This window comes from Arvicanthis niloticus, chromosome 9 (genome assembly GCF_011762505.2).
Source record: "Arvicanthis niloticus isolate mArvNil1 chromosome 9, mArvNil1.pat.X, whole genome shotgun sequence".
Taxonomy (NCBI): Eukaryota; Metazoa; Chordata; class Mammalia; order Rodentia; family Muridae; genus Arvicanthis; species Arvicanthis niloticus.
The window spans coordinates 66214386-66222569 of record NC_047666.1 but is presented as its reverse complement, the minus strand read 5'-3'; the positions used below and the strand labels follow the sequence as shown (position 1 = coordinate 66222569).

General features: G+C 40.9%; 1 long non-coding RNA gene across 1 annotated transcript; it reads right to left on the bottom strand.

The window, feature by feature from the left end:
• Positions 1 to 4390: 4390 nt before the first annotated feature.
• On the bottom strand, positions 4391 to 6665 carry LOC143443557 (uncharacterized). The gene is made up of 3 exons (XR_013112655.1): positions 6536 to 6665; positions 5850 to 5956; positions 4391 to 4848 (listed from the first exon to the last, which is right to left on the bottom strand). It is a non-coding gene; the product is annotated as an uncharacterized LOC143443557 (long non-coding RNA).
• Between the last annotated feature and the right edge of the window lie 1519 nt (positions 6666 to 8184).

Here is an 8184-nt window from a genome sequence, read left to right as displayed (position 1 = left end):
AAAACACTGAAACAGATTTCAAACCACAGAAGACAGATTCCCTTCAGAAGATTGAAACAGAACTCCCACAGGATTTTTCATTTCCATAATTTACCATAAACATAAAATGTCAGAGGGTTTGCTGGTGTCTGTGGGTGTCCAGCCTCACACTGCACCTCACCTCTCCCTTTCTCTTGAAGCACTGTGGATCTTCAAAACACAAGCCCCAGCACCACAGGTAACTGCCTTCGGGGTGCACATTGCAAGCAGTGCTGTAAGAGTTTCCTTCACTCAGGGACATGAGAAGCATGGTCTACAGCAACTTCCTGTGATTCAACAGAGAGCTTATTACCAGATACAGAGTGAACTAGCAACCTAAACACACACACACACACACACACACACACACACACACACAGACACACACACACACACACTGAAAACAAACATAAAAAACTACCAACAAATGGCTGACTTTCATGCCTACTATCAAGAAAATGCAAGCTGGCCTCCAAGCTCGCTTAATACCTGTGACACCTCACAACTCTGCTTATCCTGACACCTGCCCTAGACTTCTCCAGATATTTAATTTGGTTTCCCTCACCCTCTCATCCATACACAACCCTACCATTTTAGCCATGCACTCTCTTATGTTTTCCTCTCTCTCCTTCCCTCCCTCATCTCTCATGACCAAGCTGAATCTTCTAGCCACATTCAGTCTGTAAGTTTCCATCCCTGCTGTAGACTCTTCCAGACAACTCTGACTGTACTCTCCCTCATATCTACAATAAAACCTCCCCCTTATACATACCTTGGAATTGTCATGTCTTCACTTTATTCACTGAACAAACAAAACCTATGGCTCAGCCCTTGTAATTAATTCATCGCTCACTTCTCTTGCCCCAGTTATATTTAAGTATTACATAGAGTAATACTCCAATAGAGTAACTAATAAAACAGAGGCCTCCAAGCATCTCCTCTTCTACAGAGACCCACCATGACAAACTAACTGTCATTCATGAGGTTCTTCTCCACAAAGCTCCTCTCTGCCCTTTTTAGTTTGATTCAGATTGTAATGAATACATATCAATTTCTCCTTCCTGCAGGAAGTCTGTGGAAATGGGCTCTGTCTTCACCAGGCCCATAGAAGCCTTGACAGCCTCTGCAGCATTCATCTCTGAGCTGAGTCTCAGCCACAGGAAGATTGAAATTGAAACTAGAGAAGAATTACTGTTTTCAATCTGAGACAGTTCCAAACAAGCCCACTTGTGACTGGATCCCATTTATCAGATGGTGTGTTAACTTTCACCCTTTTGAGTGGAACATCCACTCAACATGAAGTTCTTTATCTCTCAGGGAAACAGAATCACAAGATAGGAGAGGGAATTGAAACATGGACTGAATTGTATGAAGAACCAGCTTGGCTCCATCTTAGGCTTCAAAGCCATCTTATAGGAAAGACAAACTAGGTTCATTCCAGTTTATGATCAAACCTCACGGATTAGAGTATGCCCCACCAGGAACCTTACATAACACGGTTCTGTATGTTCCAGGAATGGCAATTATATATTTGTTTCAGGGAGTGGTTCATAACCATCAAAAAACCCTACATTTGCTTCAGAAGGTTATATGACCACCTATAACTTGGTTGCTATGTGTCGCTACCCGTTCCGACCCACAGAAATGAGCGACACGACACGAGATTCTTCCCAACGCAGCTTTACTCAGGAACCTTTCTTACAATCTCCCTGGAAGCCCCCATCCCAATTCCACTTTCCCTTTTATCTCCATGCCTGGTCACTCAGAGCCTGCCATGTGGGCACACACCATTGGCACATGTCAAATGGCCTGATACTACGTGGCAGCGAGTCTGTGCAGTGTAAGCTGGAGGCCGAGTGTGAGGAAGTCAAGCGCCATTCATAAAATTAGGCAGGTGCCATTCATAAGCTTAGGCCATCCATAAGCTTAGGCTCCATTTTAGCTGGCTGCCGCACCCGCTCCCCACAGTATGACTACTAGTTGCTATGACTATCTTGGTACACTTAAATTAATTTGGCCATAATGATTTGGGTCAGTGATTTTTCTCCTTCCATCTTTGAGATTAACATGTACCATAAATAAAACAATTAAAACTGCTAAATTTCAATATGAGGAAGTATTTATTTTAGAAACAGAGTCACACCATTTATATGAAATAAAATGGATTGAACAAATAACAAGGCAAAACGAAGACACAAAACACTAAGAAACAAATTTTCCTGAACGAGATATGCTTGTAGTCATTTAATAATAATAATTTAAAAAAAAAAACAATTTAAAGCAGGCACAGAATATGAGAACTTTTGTTGGGTTCAGGATAGAAGCAGAGAAAACCCATTTCAGAGATAGAAGATGAAAAATAAAAGCTGTATTTTCTGAGTGCTCTAAGAGGCTGCCAGTTTAGGATCTGAATCACAAATCCAAAGAGACATTATACAACATTTTTATAGGATGGGTACACAAAGTGAGGAGGAGCAGGATGGACTGTTGCACTGACCAATTCTATTTATATACAAGGTCTTAAGAAAAGGAAGTTAACATTGCTTTCTGGGACTTAACAGGGGCACATGGTTTCAGGATCCTTGTGTCGGCCTCTGCAGCCAGGTCCCCTGTTGGACTCTGGTCCAGAATTTTACAATAAGAAGGGAACAAAGGAGTGAGCAAGCTGCATGTAGTCAATTAAATCAAGACAAGCAACACATTTGTGACTGTGCCTTAGTTTAGATAACAGGATAACAGCATCTTCCTTCTTTACATCCTTTACTAGCTAAACAGACAAACATGAAACATCTGAAGAAGGAGGATAGGAGCTGACACCTGAGAAGAAGAACTCAGTTTGGATCCTGCCAGCAAGATGGGATCATTCCTGAGATGGCAAACTCAGAAAACTACCTCCTAACACTGAATTTTTATTACATTTTAAAATGATTTTTCTGTATGAGTAAAACACAAGTTTGGAACTCACAGAATAACTTTATGGGATTAGGTCCCTTCTTCTACCATGAGAATCCAGGTGCCAAACTCAAGTTGTTAGGCTTAGTGTCAGGGTAACAGGACCTTCTGAGCCATGTCACTGGCTCTGAATATAAACTTTAATGAATATATACATTAATAAATAGTAAAGATATGTTATGTGTAGTTATACTCAGCTCCAATTCCAGCAATCTAGAGAAAATGTGTAAACCTTGTTTTTATATATACATAGCATGTGACATAACATTTTGACCCTTTTGGAACTTGTCACTGCAAAGTAGTGAATGATCAAATAAAAAATAAATAGTTTCTTTTTCTTACAACTCAACAATATGTAAACTACTGCCAATAATATAATGCTTAAGAAGGCTCAGTAATTAACTGTATTGCTAATAAATGAATCTAATAAAGAATAAAATTTAAATGATATACTTATGTTTGAAATTCTCAAAAAATAAAGAAGAAAGTAAATGAGATTGTTTAGACATGTTCTTAGTCCACCTTAACTAAAAAAGGAAAACTGAGAAGTACGTCCAAAAGTATTTTGACAAGCATTCTTGTCAAATTAATTATAATTAATTTATATCATTATAATTATTATAATTAATTATAACTCTAATTATATTATAATTATATATTTGTTATGATTTATTAATAAAATTAATGTTGGTTTTAACTGGGTCTATGTCTCCCTTCATGATGGTCATTGAACTTTATAAAAGAATGTTGATGATTCTAAAAATATTTGAAGGCAGCAGAAAAATAATCATCTTTTTGTGATAACAAAATCATTTCACAGTATTATTTGCCCTTCATTGTTTAAGGCTCCAGTCAATCAAGGCAACAACTGAAAAAAAAAAAAAAAACTTCATATCTGCTCATAAAAGTTGAGGTTACCACCTTCAAAATTTGACCCAGAATTGTTCCTGTCTAAAAAAAAAAAAAAAAAAAAAAAAAATGCAAGGACCAAAATGAAGTAGAGACTGAAGGACAGGCCATCCAGTGATCGGCCCAACTCTGAATCCATCCCATGGGCAGGAACCACACTCTTGACACTATTACTGATACAAAATTGAACATGCAGACAAAAGCCTAGCATGGATGTCCTAGCATGGTGTCAACTAACCTGGACCCCTAGGGCTCCCAGAGAGTAAACCACAAACCAAAGAGGATACATGGGCTGGTCTGTGGCCCCCAGGACATTTGTAGCAGAGGGCTACCTTCTGTAGCCTCAGTAGAAGAGAATCACCTAATCCTATAGAGAACTAAATGCCCTAAAAAAGGGGAATCCCCAATGTGGGAAGGGTGGGGATGGGTACTGGGATGGCAGGGTGGGGAGAGGGAGCACCCATTCAGAAGCAAAGGGGGGAGGTAAGGGGTAAAGAACTTTGGGAGTGGGGACCAGGAGGAGACATGTACTGTAAATAAATAAAATAATGAAGAAACAAGAAAAAGGAAAATGGTAGAGGTTACTAATACTGATGTTATTTAGTTTATGATTCAGATGTGAGCACCAGCTCATACCTGAAAACCTATTTATTTCAAGGAACATTCATGATGTCCCCAGCACACATGTGAATAGTTCTCAGAGGTTGTTGTCAACTTGGATGTCATCACGAATTATACACTGATTGTGAAAATGATTTTACCAGACTGCTAAGGAGGCAGCAACAGTAGATAACATGTTATGTGTTTGTCAGAATTACCAGGACATACTCTCTACCCAGGACACAAAATTACTAGCACTATAAAGTGCTTCTGTACTTGCTACAAATCCACCTCCTATTTATGCCCCCCCTGCCACTGCTGATCCTTTCACTCAGGAAGCCATGTGTTTCATCTCCGTAGATGCGAACCCTAAAGAAAACAAAACAAAACAAAAGATTTCTGCAGAGTCTGCCATTTCATTCACTCCTGCAATCATATCTCACTCTTCTCCACTTATTTATAACAGGAATGAGAAACAGAGTCCACTAGAATGCCATGCACTAGTTTTACACCAAGGGACTTTTACATACTCAAGATTTGATTTAATCACCACACCTCTGACACATTCATGTTGAACCCTGTAATGTGTGTACAATGCTTGCTGCCATGTTCAAATGAACTGCAGCAGTGGGTAGCCTCACAAGGGTGATTTTCAACACTCTCTTAAAAGTATTTTTACACATGTATAAAAGTGGGAAAAATGCAGCACTTAATAAATTGCTGAAAGGTCTTTAATTATAGACCTGTAAGGTTCTGTGTTTTACCCTTCCAATGAAATGGATGTTTTCAAAATGGCAACTGTCACATTCAAGAGCTGTCCCCAGTGCTCTTTGATGACAAGACATTGGGGAAGGTTCTTAATGCCACTGGAGTCTCTGCTTCTGAGACCAGATACGACCATAAAAACAGAGGACTGTTAATTCTCGGGCTTGAAGTTCTGAAGTGGTTCCCTAGGGTTTTAGAGCTCTTGGTGGACAACAGCAGGGCTGTGGACATCACACAAGGGCAGTTATCACCAAGAAAAGATTTTTCAAGTGGTGATAGCAGACAACAAATACCCAGATGCCACCATCATGCTAAATATTCGGAGTGAAATAACACCATGGAAATGCTTTGAAGATGATGGCTAATGAATGGGAGACTGTGCAATGACTTACATTTGTCAGGATGTAGAGTGTGCTGGGGATGCGCTGTTGCATGTAAGCACACACTCTGCCTCTGACCTACACATATAGCCCTCAGGTTCATTGTTTTCTTCCTTCCCAGTACAGTTGGCTTCACTTGACACTGACTTTCAACCCTCATAGTCACAACACAAGCACATCACCACATATAAACACATTAGAAGGAAAAACATTCCAAATACATACCAGTTGTTATACTCAGTGTTATCTGTCCACCTCCAAGGATGCTCTGAGGACTCTCTGTGCAGGCCAATCCAGCAGCCAGTACACCCTTTGTATCTCCTTAGGAAATCCTGTCATAAAACACAAAAAGCTGAGAGTACATGTGTCTCTTTGTTTCAGATGAACCTGGAGTCTCTCCACTCCACAGCTTCCTCTAGATAACAGGAGGGTGGAACTGAGGGGCACAGACTTTGGAGCTGTACTAGTCACCAGTTCTCAGTGGATCCATTTGACATCTTTAATTCTAAAGGACCTCATTTGAATTAAACTACCAAATGTAATGACACATTCATCTGTGGCCCTGTTAGTTCTGGGTTAACCTCCCATTGCAGTTATTAACAGTTGTCACCTTCTGTATACAACATGTACCATCTTACAGGAATGCACTCATGACCACCAGGGATCCCAGGAAAATGCCATATCTGACCTTCCAGCTGACTATAAGCATGTCCTTAGAGAATATTTCTTGAATGTCTCAGGACTTCAGTCAGAGGTCAAGCATCAGCAAATGGCACACACTCACACATTCCCCATGTCTTCATGTGCTTGGGATGGGATCCTTCCTCAAGCTTCATCTATAACTCTCTATCTCAAGGCAATACAATATTCAACAGAACACACAGACAAACCAATCCCTGCCCATTTCTTACCAGCTCCTCCTGGCTGTCAATTCGAGCTAGTTCAGCCCCTTGTTTCATGCAAAAGTCCTGGCTGGATGTCCAGTTACTTGAGTTTTTAGAAATATAAAAACATTTATTTCCAAATTCAGTCCAGTTGCTCGGGCAAGGAGCATAGGTATTATTTTTGATTGAGATATGTTCTGTCTTTCTAGAAACTAAAATGTAGACAATACAATGAATTATAACACACATGCTTTGGCTCTTTTTGGAATATCCCCCTCCATGCCCCCGCCCCCCCACCCCCACCCCACCCCCCACCCCCACCCCACCCCCCCACCCCACCCCCGCGTGCTCAGCTGTGAGGTGTGAATGTGATAGTAGCTTTCCTAAGTAGCTTTTTTTTTCTGCAGGAATCCTCTCCTGAGCATGATGGGCCTTTATCTAAAGGCCTCCCACCTTGGGCCTGTGTCCCATTCTCTCTCAGGTGCTCACTGACAGTAGGGCCCCCAGGAAGTCCACTTCAATACTAGCATCATTTCTGTGCTTTGCATGACTGTTTACTACAGTAGAGATTTTGGATCATCAAGCACTCTATATGGACATGTACTTTGCCAAGAAGCCTAATAATTGAGATAGCAGTGAGAACTTTGGGGTAGGTAGTATATACAGTGTGGACATGTTGCACTCAAGGATGATTCACATACTTAAGCAGACAGTGAAAGTTTTCATTACAGTATTCTGAACAGTGTGGTATGAAAATCCTATAAATGTATTACTTCAGAAACTTTCATTTAATACTTGCAAAATGCAGTTGAGACCAGTCACTAAACCCATGGGTCATGGCGGGAGACACTGTATCTTCCTGGCCATATTACTCTTCTCTGTCCTCACCCTTCCTTAAGTCCTCTTTGGAGTTTTCCTCTCCTTATTCTCTGTCTTGGACAGTCCCCACAAGTGGACCTATGTATCCTGCATCTCTGTCTAGAGCCTTCTGAGTGTCATCTTCCCAGGGATGCTGAGCCTGGCCTCCTGTGCACATCACAGCCTGTGTGTTCCTTTACAGCATCGTCCTGCTGGAACCTAAGTTCCCAGAGAACAGGAATTTGGAGTCTGTTTTCTCTAGAGCCCTGCCCACAATGCCTGGCTCACAGTGGTCAGTAGTATAACTGACAATGTGAATGTAAATAGAATGCCAAGGAATTTGGAGAATGAGTCACTTACCTGAAAAATGAACACAAACAGAAACTACAGCTGTAGTGAGGACTGTAATTGCGATCACGCCATAGTAGCAGCGACGACACCTGTTTCTAGCAGGAAACACAGAAGAGACAACTCGGAGCATTTTACCTGTAAAATATAAATATAAGAATGCCAATTTCAAATAATTTCTTAAGGAAAATAAAATAAACTTACCACAAACCCACTTTACAATTGCCTATAACTTCCTGAAAGGCTTCTGCCAACCCTTTTGGAGAAGGCCCTAGTCCACAAAGGATGTCCATGGTAGAAAGAAGTCTAGAGAGGATGGAAACAGAGCTTCTGCCAGGGAGTCTTCTGCTCACTGAACTCCGGGTGAATAATGAAAGAACAAGAATTGAGGGAGTGGAGATCCCAGTGAAATGCAATCAACACAAATCTGGATTTGGCTCCATGAAAAGTGCCCTGGTTAGAAGGAGCTA